Source organism: Vanessa atalanta, chromosome 27 (genome assembly GCF_905147765.1).
Source record: "Vanessa atalanta chromosome 27, ilVanAtal1.2, whole genome shotgun sequence".
Classification (NCBI taxonomy): domain Eukaryota; kingdom Metazoa; phylum Arthropoda; class Insecta; order Lepidoptera; family Nymphalidae; genus Vanessa; species Vanessa atalanta.
The window spans coordinates 3,834,434-3,847,902 of NC_061897.1; positions in this window are offsets into that span (position 1 = coordinate 3,834,434).

A 13,469-nucleotide genomic window follows, 5' to 3' on the forward strand; every position below is an offset into this window, starting at 1 on the left:
ACTATTTTAGTATACAATAAAGTATAGTCTATTCTATTGTATTGTAAAGAAAATAATGATTAAATCAAAGTTGATTAAGACTGCAATTGAGTCCCAAATATATGTACCATTCAAATTCAAATTGGGTTCCAAAAGCCAACGTTGGTTTTTATGATACAGTAAGTAACTCTGACGGACTTTGACAATGTGTGTGTATTACATTAGATAAATAAACATAAATATTTATACATAATATACAATAATATTATAATGATATGTTTAGATAGACTGTCAAAGAGAACACGTCGAAAATTGTGGCCAACGTTTGGCCAATAAGTACACCAGTAGTGTGACCAACATAATAATGTTGTCTCGTTTTTTTTTACTTCTTTTGTAGTGCGTCACTCTTCTACATGTATAAATTAACAAAGTATTCAAAGTTTAAATATATTAAATTAACTTATGCCTGTCTGTCTGTTCGTAATTGGAAAATTAGTGGTTTTGATGTAACGCATGATCTTGATGTATTTATTTTTATATCACTCTGGAACCGTTTGCCGTGATCACTGATTAAGATTAACACGCGACGGATTTGATCGAATATAGTTGAAATAAGAGTTACCATCGTGATTAATTAATATATTAATTAATAATATACATCAAGAGATTCAGATACATGGAATTTGTAGATTTGCCGATGATATCTTATGGAATATATGAAGGCAAACTTTTGACAGAAATTCATTGAAATGACAATACATTGATTCATTGAGACACATGCACGAAATTAATTATACAATAATATACAAATATATAATAAAAACACAAATAAAGCAAATGAAAATTCAGTAGCGCTTGGTTTGAACCCACAAACATTGGTTAAGATACACGCCTTCTAACCTCTCTGTCATAGGTTTTCCTTGCGCCATATTGGCAGATTCAGCCAACATTTGTTCAAATAACTATTTATACTAAGAAAGTCATACTTACCGCTGGTCTAGTATGAAATAATGTCCTACCAGCATATGAGTAACGCAAGTGTTATTGAGTTTTATTGATTTTGCGTAATATAAAATATTCGAACCCTTGAGTGATTTAAAATTATTATTATCACTCTAAGCTGTATATATTTAATATCTATTTATTATCTATGTGCCCATATTTATTTAAGAAATATGATCTATTATGTTTTAGTTTATATATATAAAAAACGAAGTTTATTAAATTGTAATTTTTAAATCCATGTGAAAGCGCCATCTCTCAGCTTGAAGCGTAAACAAGTTGACACATATAAGAACCAGTGTTAACTGTACTTCGATAAGAACCACCTTAAAACAAACTGCGTAACTCATTACGTTAAAGATTAAACTATTGACATCTATCGGTATAAGTTCTTACTAATACACAATCCTATTAATAAATAATCATTGTTATTGTATACGAACATTGGTCGTAAACAATTTATTATAGATAAAGCATAAATCAATAATAAAGTTGTCTATATTGAAGTGCTCTTATCTTATGACCTATATTCTCTCTAATCGAACACCGGAATGTATGCCCACATATCATATTCAATTATACAATTTTAACATAAGTCGATTACGATAAAAATAAAAAGTGATTTTTCCACATTACGGTAAAACAACGCCATCTGTTATTGAATAGCGGAGGCGTGTTTTTTCGCATTGTACCGTTGTAAGACCGCTACTGACACACTTAGCGCTCAGCTGATGTCGTACGTGCGAGATAATGACGCGCTGCCTTTAATGTGTGCGGTCGAATCCGGGATGGATTCCGTTACTTTAGATTCTATAAGAACCTGCTATATTAATATACTATGAAGTTGTTTATTTTGTATGCAAGATGTTTAGAGTTGTATAATTTAAACAGTTATATTATTTTGAATACATATCGTTATATAAACACGTAGTAATTATCTAAATTTCTTTTGTTAGTGTGAATTTTAATTTCGGAATTAAGACCTCTTTGGTCAGATGAACAAACTATTCAAGACACTAACTTATATATTAATAAACAATATATTTAATCCATTATTGAAAACGTATATTGTAGTCATCGCATGGACGTGTAGGAAAGAATAAGGGGAAACTTTCTTTCAGAACGATGAAAGTAAAATTTCAAGGTCACGTTTGGCTGCAACGTTCTTTCATGCAACGTATTTGACGCAGAATGTAATCTTCTTCTATATATACAAGCGAAATACCACTCACTGTTTAATCATGAAATCTCAGAAACGATTACACATACAAACTTAAAATTTGGCATATTTGGATTTTACGAAACTCCACTCGTAAGGGGGTAAAACGGGGTTGGTTTGTGTTTTATATATTTCGCGCGGGTAAAACCACAGGTTCAGCTAGATTTATTAATAAACATTAACACGAGATTATGTAAGAATTATTATTGTATTTATTTTTATTATTTTTATGATTTTGTTTTCCTAATATTCAATCGTCCAAAAACAAAAAAGAACATGTTCGAAATTTGATATTTACTCCCTAAGGGGGTATGGAAGTTTGTGTTTTATAGATTTCGCGCAGGGAAAGCCACAGGTTGAGCTAGTTATTCATATTTTAATCTCACGCCGGTTGATTAGCTTTAATGACCAATTTGCTAGTGTTAGTTGTATCTTTAGACTTTAGTTCTTGTTTTTATGTCATGTGGTCAGCGTTGAAGCAAAATCTGCCCCACGAGTATCCACCAAACTTCGTTCAAGCATCGAAGACACTAATGTTAGTTATGTCAGAATTAAAATAAATTTTAACTCAGCTTAGCGAATATTGTGTCCACAGAATCACCTACCCTGACAATTCTTAAATTTCTAACACATGTAGTACAAATCTACAGTGGACATGTGGATATAACTTTAAAATCCTTTTCCTTGCCCAGCAGTGGGATTTAATATTATACAGCTTATGATATACAATAGCGTGAATTTCACTCTTGTGATGTCAATGATATAAATTTAAAGGGAGTTAAACTGTGAAGCGTATCTACTTATACTCTGTTCCAACCATAACAGGAGAAAAGCCAAATAAACAACATTTGACAGCAAATTGACGCGATATCATTGGTCGAGAGCTTGATTAATATTTACTATGGATTTGCGAAAAGTAACGTTTTGAACGTCGACGAAATTGCTATCGGATTTTGGAAGTGATATTAAAGTTGATTTAAGTAGTTAAGTGCAGTAGTGTTGTGTAATGAATAAAGATATATCATTCATAAACTCTTAGTAGTGCACAATATAGCTGAGTTATTAGCGAATCGCATCAATTACGTAAATCTAAGTTTTGATTATATTTTTTTCAACTTCCATTCGAATAGGCTGTACATACTAAAACCTTCTCCGAAACCCGCTATATCTTCTGTTATAAGTCTCATCTATATAGGTTCAGTAGTTTTTACAGTTCGGCATTACAAAGAAGCGTCTCCTAACTTAATAGATTACACAATATTTAATTACATTTCGGTGTGAGAGCAGTCTCGTGCGACGGTAATATTACGAAATCGGGAATATCTAGAAACGACGATTAATATTTCATAGTTAGACTGCGATTTTGTTTGCTTTTATTTATACCGAATTAAACTTTAATACTTGTTTTGATTATTTTAAAAGGATCTGGTTTTAACCGGTTACAGTATGAACATAGATGTGCTATTGATTAGTATATTAAGCTCTAGAAGCGCGCTGATTTCTTTGGTATAAGTATTACAAAACAATGTTCCTCACTTTAGGAAAGATTTTTATTTCTTGATTTTCATTTTTAATTTAATTTAAATGTCTAATTGTTTTATTGTTACAGGTAAGTTTAAAATGAAATCAGTGACTAAAAGGTATGGAATTGGCATCAAAACAACCGTAAGTATATCATTACACAATTAATACTTTAATTAGTGCATACATTTTGCATGGACTTTGTTTGAATATACAAAATATCACTTATGAAAAAAAATAAACTGGAAATTCGTTTATTTGCTTACAAACACACACTCACACGCACTCACACATCCACAAATATTAAACTGGTAAGACTTAATAGTATTAAAAAAAAAACAATTTATATATTTGTAACCTTTGGTAAGTAGTGGTCACTTTGTCGTCAAAAATCGACCAAAATTTTTGAAACATATAGAAATAAATTAATTCGAAGATCGATTGAAAATTTCTTTGTCACTTTATATATAGATTTAGAAAAATATAACATCCGATTACTGGATCGGTTTTGATGAAATTTATTTTTGATTATACTCATGAGCCGAGATGGCCCAGTGGTTAGAACGCGTGCATCTTAACCGATAATATATGATTTCGGGTTCAAACCCAGGCAGGCACCACTGAATTTTCATGTGCTTAATTTGTGTTTATAATTCATCTCGTGCTCGGCGGTGAAGGAAAACATCGCAAGGAAATCTGCATGTGTCTAATTTCAACGAAATTCTGCCACATGTGTATTCCACCAACCCACATTGGAGCAGCGTGGTGGAATATGCTCCAAACCTTCTCCTCAAAGGGAGAGGAGGCCTTTAGCCCAGTAGTGGGAAATGCTAATAAAAAAAAAATACTCATTCAATATAGTAACACTACATGTGTATATGTGTGAAACCAGCCTCGTGTCATAGTATGTGGTATTATGTAAACTCGCTTAGCAACCCGTCAGCCGTCTCTAATTACATTGTGTAACAAATAATTAAATATACAGAGTGTTCACATTTAACAACTCTGATATGTAACCAACGACAATGTATTTATGGATGTCTGTCGAGAGTCCTGTATCTTGAAAACTATGAAATTATTTCATTGTGGTTAAAATACAATCAAAATATTAAAATATTTTTTACAAGTACGCTCATAAAAGTACTTTTCAATCATCAATTTACACTATTGAATTAAATGTAAAGCCGTGATACCGGTTCGTAAAGTAGATTCTACAAAGAAGAACCGGCAAGTAATTCAGTAGTTGCTCTCCAATCCAAGTCCAATTATATATATTTATATATGTATATCTAGCCTGGAAATCAACAAATACTATGTCCACCATTTTTTATCATTAACTTAATTTTATCAAATGGACCACCAGATGGTAAGTGTGCATCGCCCATAGACAATGGCATATGGAAAGGAATCCCATATGGAAAGTGATGAGGTCTTTCCATCGAGAAATTTTTAGAAGCAATCAGTTTCAAATCGAAGTAGTATAAGCCCACACTTTGGAAAACACGTAAAGCTGGTCCTGCGCTTAAACTCTTTCCGGATATGCCATCAGATTATGGGAGGGATAATCTCTACATCCTACATCTTTGACTAGTTTTTCTCGAACCCCTGTATAACTGCTTCGAGGACGGAGGATTAGGAAGACATCATTATGAATATCGATGATTAAATCAGACATCCTGTATAACACCGTTAAATTAATAATCGCTGAATCTTCTTTTTACGATATTTTAATAAGTGAAAAAAATCGTTAATGATAACTTTTGCAAACGAATTTATTACAAGTTAAGCACATACCCTTATTTAGTATAAATAAGTGAGCCAGTTACTGGCACGATTTGATTGGCAATTTTGGCTTTTAAGCTAGTCTAGAGTTAGAGATTCAATTTCCTCTGATTTTTCTTCTGTCTTAAAAATTTACTGTAAATGTTGAATAAACTTTATCTTACTCAAAAGGTGGCCAACGTAGCTGCCCAAATGGGCGAATTTAATTAAATTGAATAATATATACTTAACATAATATATATGTCTATTTATTGCATTTTAATTGATATAAACGATAAATGAAATGTAAAATAATTTACAATACAAAATAGTACAATTTTTGTACAGGACGCTTGAATTTAATCGTATATTGTTGACTTGTGCTATTTTGGAGCAGCGTAGTGGAATATGCTCCAAACCTCTCCTCAAAAGGAGAGGAGGCCTTTAGCCCAGCTGTGGGAAATTTACAGGCTGCTAATTCTAAAAAAAATCACAAAGATTTCTGTAATACATTGATGATTTTCATATAATCTTGAACCGATTAGTTTTTGAATCAAGTGTATTAAATAATTTTGATATTTGTTATATTAAATAGACTTTTAAAATTATACACAAACAAACATACTGGTAATCTGTAATACAGGCACTCGTGTGTTCAACTCAGAAAGTTCCTCACAATTTAAAAATCTCGTTCCTATGTATATATACATATATATTACTTTTAAATTATATAAGATCTGGTTTTACGTCATTTTAATATGCGTAATATGAATTAGTTGATTGATTTTTTTTTTTATGAATCGCAAAGCAAAAAAACTGCTAAGTAACTATTTGCTTTCACGCAATATATAATGAAATAATTGACACGCGCTTTGGCAGAAATTACTTTAAAACTAGCCATTTATATTGGACAACATAACATACATTACTCTGATCCCAATGTAAGTAGCAAAAGCACTTGTGTTATGGAAAATCAGAAGTAACGACGGTACCACAAACACCCGGACCCAAGACAACATAGAAAACTAATGATCTTTTTCTACATCGACTCGGCCGGGAATCGAACCCGGGACCTCGAAGATGACCCATGAAAACCGGTGTACACGGTTTCAATTGCGTATCGGTAAAGTTTGTATAATTTACACCGCCTTAAGTTGAAATTTCTTATGTTCTAATAATCTTATGTTCTAAATTTCAGCTTTCTAGACTGACTAATTTTGGCTGTATTGATACTAAGGACAAACAATTTTATAATAATACTAAACAGTATGTTGATTTGTTATATCTAATCACAAGAACCAATTGTCAAGTTGGTTGATAATCTCATCTAAATATTGTGGATTCAAATCCGATCAAAGCTGAATTTGTGTTAATTCATCTCATGTTCTGTGGTGATGAAACTTGATGTAATCTACCATGGCCATGAGCTGGGTGCTAGATAAAGTCCCAAACATTTTCTACAAAAGGGAGTCCTTAGTCCAAGAACACCTGTCTGATACATCTACCACAGATATAATTTCTTTGTTCATAATATCGTCTACATATTATATATACACAGCCGAATATATTTTTACAGTCGCTCATTTGTTCTTATCGTTCATTGACCGAGATATGAGATTGATATGTTATCATCACTATCATTCGTAACTAGGTTATTGTAATCGTCGTATATATTGTCTTCGAATTAATATCTGAGCTGCGACCGTTACTTGGGTTGAGTTGGTCAAATTTGGGATACAGGGATTTTTAAATAGCAAAGTAAAAGGTCTGCCTGATCTATAGTCACCATCGCGTATACATATACGACCAAATTTGGAAACCAAGATGTTCCCTGTGCCTGTAGTTGCATTGACCCTTCAAACCAGAACAGAATTCAGATCAGTAGTGCTGTTCGGTATTATATGTGATCGGTTACACGGATGGTCTTGTACGAACCCCTACCATAATTTTGGCTATCTCATTGACCCCTTTTTCGGGATGATATGTTGATAATGATATCTTTATAATGGATTTCGGTTACGGCTGCCATTCTCGAGGGGGACGAGCCAACTGCGCAAAACGTATAATCTTTATATATATATATGTAAATTTTCCGTATGTGTGTATGTTACTGAACTTCTCCTAAGCGTTTGGTCTGGTATCAATGAAAGGTTTTATGTGTATTTGAGTCGACTTTACGAAGTCGGGCCGAGAAACTAGTAATATGACACTTATGCACTTTATTTCCTCACGCTTGATCCAATGAGGAGCAAACCAGATTTGAACTGGCTTAGGCTTTGACACGTGGAGATAGTTGCTTTGAGGGTTTTGTGCAAGCCCGTCAGGGTATGTATGTACCACCCTTCATTGCATATTCTACCGCCAAATATTATTGTTGTGTTCCGGTTTGAAGGGTAAGTGAGCCAGTGTAATTACAGGCACAAAGGACATCTTAGTTCCCAAGGTTGGTGGCGCAGTGGTCATGTCAGGAATGGTTAATATTTCTTACAGCGCCATTTTCTATGGGCGGTGGTGACCACTTACCATTAGGTTGCCCATTCGCTCATCCGCCTACCAATACCATAAAAATAAAAAAAATATTATTGCTGAGGTCCGGTTTGAAGGGATAGTAAGCCAAACAAACACATAATATCTTAGTATCCAAGGTTGGTGGCGAGTTGGTGATGCAAGGGATGGTTAAGATTACTTACAGTGCCAACATCTATGGGCGGTGGTGACCTCTTGTCTTCAGCTGGTCCAGTCCGCCTACTTATAAAAAGTATATTGATTTCTGTTGTTGAAAATTAAAAATGCACGGAAATGAATTTTATCTTAGATTTAGCACGTGATCAAAAAATGCTGTTTTTCATTGAATAATTTAGACGAAGGCGAATTTCGGAATCGTTTCGACAATCGTATGCACATCGTCCAGCTCCTAGACTTGTTATCTAGACGCTTCGTTAACGACGAATAAAGTTAAGTGATGTCTTGATTAAGTGTAATTCTTTCGCGCGTATTACGACTACGTGTGAACTGTATCTCGTTTTGTAGACTAGTTGAACTTGCGGCTTTACCCGCGCGAAATTTATGAAACACAATAGCATTAGCAGCCCGTAAATGTCCCACTGCTGGGATAAAGGCCTCCTCTCCCTTTGAGGAGAAGGTTTGGAGCATATTCCACCACGCTGCTCCAATGCGGGTTGGCGGAATACACATGTGGCAGAATTTCGTTGAAATTAGACACATGCAGGTTTCCTCACGATGTTTTCCTTCACCGCCGAGCACGAGATGAAATATAAACACAAATTAAGCACATGAAAATTCAGTGGTGCCTGCCTGGGTTTGAACCCGAAATCATCGGTTAAGATGCACGCGTTCTAACCACTGGGCCATCTCGGCTCATGAAACACAAACTTCCCGCTTAACCCCTTAGGGGTGGAGTATCGTTAAATCCGTTCATAGCGGATGTCTACTCCCTATAAGGAACCTATCTGTCAATTTTAAGTTTGTACGTGTTATAGTTCCTGAGATTTCGTGATGAATCAGTGAGTGGTATTTCGCTTATATAAGGATTAAATCAAATCAGTGATCATTGTAGTGGGTGTTGATCTTATTAAGTGAAGATCTTAAGAGTAAATAGATTATTTTTTCCTTTTATGATGACTTGTAAAGCATTCTCTGACACTTAAATCTGTGCAGAGAAATGGCATATTTTCTAGTGCTACGAATTAACTAAAACTTTACTTAAAACAGGATTACAATGTCTAACTATACAATCAAATTCTAAATTTCGAATAATTAATACTGGTTACCAATACCCTTTTGGTACTTGATATAGTTAAGTGATAGATTTAGTGCTTATATATATATACATATTGAATGCGTGTTTTTAAAGTGAACCTTACTTCAGCTATACGAGTAGAAGAGGTGTTAAAGGATAACATATGTAATGCCAAAAAGTTTTTTCTTCTCTCACGTAAAATAAAACATGCATTTTTTTTTTTATTATGGTCGACGAAAACAATCGATTCAGCTTTTGTATTTATTTATTTTTTCAAGTTTGTTTTTCGTAAATTTAATATGCCCGAAATGTTTTTTTTTAAAAGGAACTGAAAAATATTTTATCCGAAATGATTTGATGGTGATGATGACAGTTCATGATGGCGATCTGGGCTGCAACTGAGAATGTATTTAAATATCCTAATATCTTGTTTACTCAAACCAGGGCTTGAGTTCAGGAGCTGATACTAGCATCTACAGAATGAGACTGAAGTAAATAGACCGAGTATTCATAAAACAATTTAAACAATGTTTATGTACGTATGTACCCCGATTATTTTTAACTTAATATGCCTTTTCATTCATTTTTTTATTGATAATTGTGGTCATGGTACAATAATTTTATGCCTAAATTTGAATCAACTTACGATTTACGGATGCTGTGCTCTCATACAACGAGTTATCTAATTATACATTGTTATTTGTAACAGGAATATGTATCCTGACCCCCTATTTTAACCTCCAACCCTTGACCGGTCCACCCGGTTCCTGCTCAATGGACTTTGCTTGTCATTTTTGTAAAGGGTCCACCGAGTGAGGGTTAACATGCGAAAAAAATCAGTGAAGGGCTTAAAAAATTCATTTTGTGCGTGGATTGTCATTTCCATGCTTCATCGGTCATTACCGGTGAATGTTGAATATTAGTGCCGAGATGACTTTTTTTTATATATTTTCTATTATATTCCTTAGCTTATTACTTACAAATGAAAAAAAAAAAGTTTTGTGAGATTATTATTTTATAGAGAAATTCTTGTCTTTATATATATAATATAATTAAACAATCATTCTGTTTACATTATGATATGTAAATAATTATTCTTATTTTAATTCTATTAATAATTGCATAAACTTACGATTACATAGTAAATTATGAATATTTATATATAATTACATATCGACCTTAAATATATATTACGTAGTTTAAAAAATATCATATTCACTATAAAATATAGATAAAGTATTTAAAACGACATATTTAAATATAAGTTTAAAAAAAAAAATTCGTTCGCAAATCCGTCCAGAACTTAGAATTAGCCTGTGGTACCTTCACACCGCCTTGCACGTATCGCTTGCGCTTACAAAATTCAGTTAGTGTTGCAGAAGGCGCGCGCGCGGCCGCATTCGCGCCTAAACTTTCAAATTTCGTACCCGAATTTTCATACGCAATCTGACAAGTTATATTTTTAATTTAACTCCAAGGAGTTTCTGCATGTGCATACGAACTTTTTTGTGTTAATGGATTGTAACAAATTGTTTTGGATGTGAGTAATAATATTAAGATTGTTCGTCCGTCGTATATTAATTTATATATATTTCGTAATTAAGGGTTTAACTTTTTTTTTATTTTAATTTTTTTTTTGGCAGAATGTTTTTTGGCAAAAAGTAACTTATGAACGTTTAGTGCTATTTTTTTTTTTTAATTGCAAAGGCTTGTATAATTACCCGTATACAAATTATTATCTATCACGAAACTTGCAATTATCAAGGTCTCTAGTTGCAGAGATGTATTGCATATTGTGCGAGTGAGAAAGCTAGAACACGCGACCTTGCGTTTGAAAGAGAGGTCCGATGTTAGGAAACTCTTGGGAAATATTTATTTTTCTCTTTCGGGACTGAAGGGCATTTTTTTCAACTATTTGTTTTTGAGATAATTTTTATCGTTTCTTAATTTGTTTGTTTCGTTTCTAGGTCGATTTAAAGGGATTAGATTGCTGTGATATTATCTAATAAATCAAAACGGCACACTAAAAAAAAAATTAGTATGTTTGTCTACTTCCATAAATAAATTTATTTATATATATTTTTTTTGTAAATTTTTAATTACGTAACCTTTTTTACAAATTCGTAAAATATATAAAGTAAAACAAAATAATTGATCTGTAAAAAATGTCATAACGGTCATTGTTGATTAAAACATATTTTCAATTAGATCTCCACCCACCATCACATTTTACAAAGCAACGGCAGCTGTTAAAATACCTAATAATATTCTTTGAATAACCAGGAGAACATAAATGTTAAATAGTGAAATCAATTAATGATTCAAAATATGCTTTACAAAAGTACAATCCTACACATTTTAACTAAGAAAATTAATCAAACCAATATCAAAATACAACTTTAAGCCATAGGTGTCAAGCATTACCTCAAATTGGTAATAAAAAAATAATTAGTCATTCAGCTTTTTCATTCACTTCCATTCAATACCATTCGTTCTTACCGCCTCCGTCCTCGCCGCACGCTAACCTAAAACTCGTATTTTAAGTACTTAGCCTAAGTACTAAAACGCTAAGCGAACGTACTTGAACATAGCTATTATCAATGATTTTGTATTTGATGTTGAATTCTTAATATCTTTCAATCGAACTTTAACACACAAATATCATACAATTTCAACCTTTAATTAAAATTAATAAAGATCATTGTCAATATTAAAAAAAAAAAAAACAGTTTAAAAAATCAAAATTTTCGAAAAACAATACACGAATAATATAAATGTCACCAGATCATCAAAATTTTCGAAAAACAATACACGAATAACATAAAGCAGATTAAACACGATTATTAATTCAAAAAAAACAATAACTATTAAAATAGGCTGTATGAACTTATACTTAAAAAAAGCAGAAAATTCTAAATTTAAAAAAAAATAAAGAACTTTACGTACGTACGCACATCGTAAGATTTATATCAAATTTTATTGTCTATTAGTAAACGTCATAAAATCATTAAAAAAAGGACAGAACAGGGAGTAATTATTTAAATAAAAAATTCAATGAAAACTCTTAAAATTTATCTTTCTAAAATAATATCAATAATATACACTCATCCTATATTTGCATATTAGTGATAAGTGTTTTTAAAACAGTTACGCATTCGTAATAATTGGTCCCTCGTTGTGTACTTAGTAATTACAGAAGTAAGCTTTAGTCTAAAACCTTAGTTTATGAAGTGGAAGTTTTTTTTTTTTTACAACAGTAATTATTATCTGTAATTTAGACCGTAAGTAAATAAAGCAAAGTGTTCAAAAAATTTCATATATTATTATAAGAAAGTATAAATGATTAAAATCGATTCCTTCACGTATATTCAACGATAACAAATTGAACATATTTCTATTGTTCGTAATAGGACACTTATCCTAAAATACAAATAACATATATCAAAACAACAAGATGGCGGAAACGTCAAAATTATCGAATGACATTTGTTTGAAACGTAAAAAAAGCGAATTGCAAAAATGTCGAAGTAAAAGTCCTATGTATATCAAAACAAGATGGCGGAAACGTCAAAATTATCGAATGACATTTGTTTGAAACGTAAAAAATGTGAATTCCAAAAATGCCGAAGGAAAAGTCCTATGTATCTCGCATCCGGCTTTTGCTTTTAGCGTGTGTTTTATAATGTGTAATAATAATTACAGCATCAATCTCACTCGGCCACTTTCACAACTGATTTTGGCAGTTGTAACTTTCACTCGAAAATTATGGCGTAAGTTAAACGCTGTGGCGTTCTTATGTTTTTTCTTAAATCGAGTAAATGGGCTCTTTATGGGAGCTGTTTTTTTTATCTGTCCGGTAATGTCCCATTACTAGGCAAAGGCTGCCCGACTTTGTCACAAGTGGAATTTCGTTTGACATATAGGTTTGCTGACATGGTTTTTCTCCACTGGTGAGCTCGAAATGAATTATAAAGAAAATTAGTATGTAATAGGCATTGTCTACTAATAAAAAAATCTATACTTATTTTCGTTCCCATAAAATGTGCTGTGTATTTATGCTAAGCTTGGCTCCCTAGCATCCATCACCAACCAGTAACCTAGGTAAGATATAGGACAGTCTGTGTGAAAAAAAGGTTCTAAATATATAATGGGAATCCCCGAAAGAAATAACACATAACTCAAATAATCCACAATTAATATATTCATTTAGCTTTACTCTCTTTACTT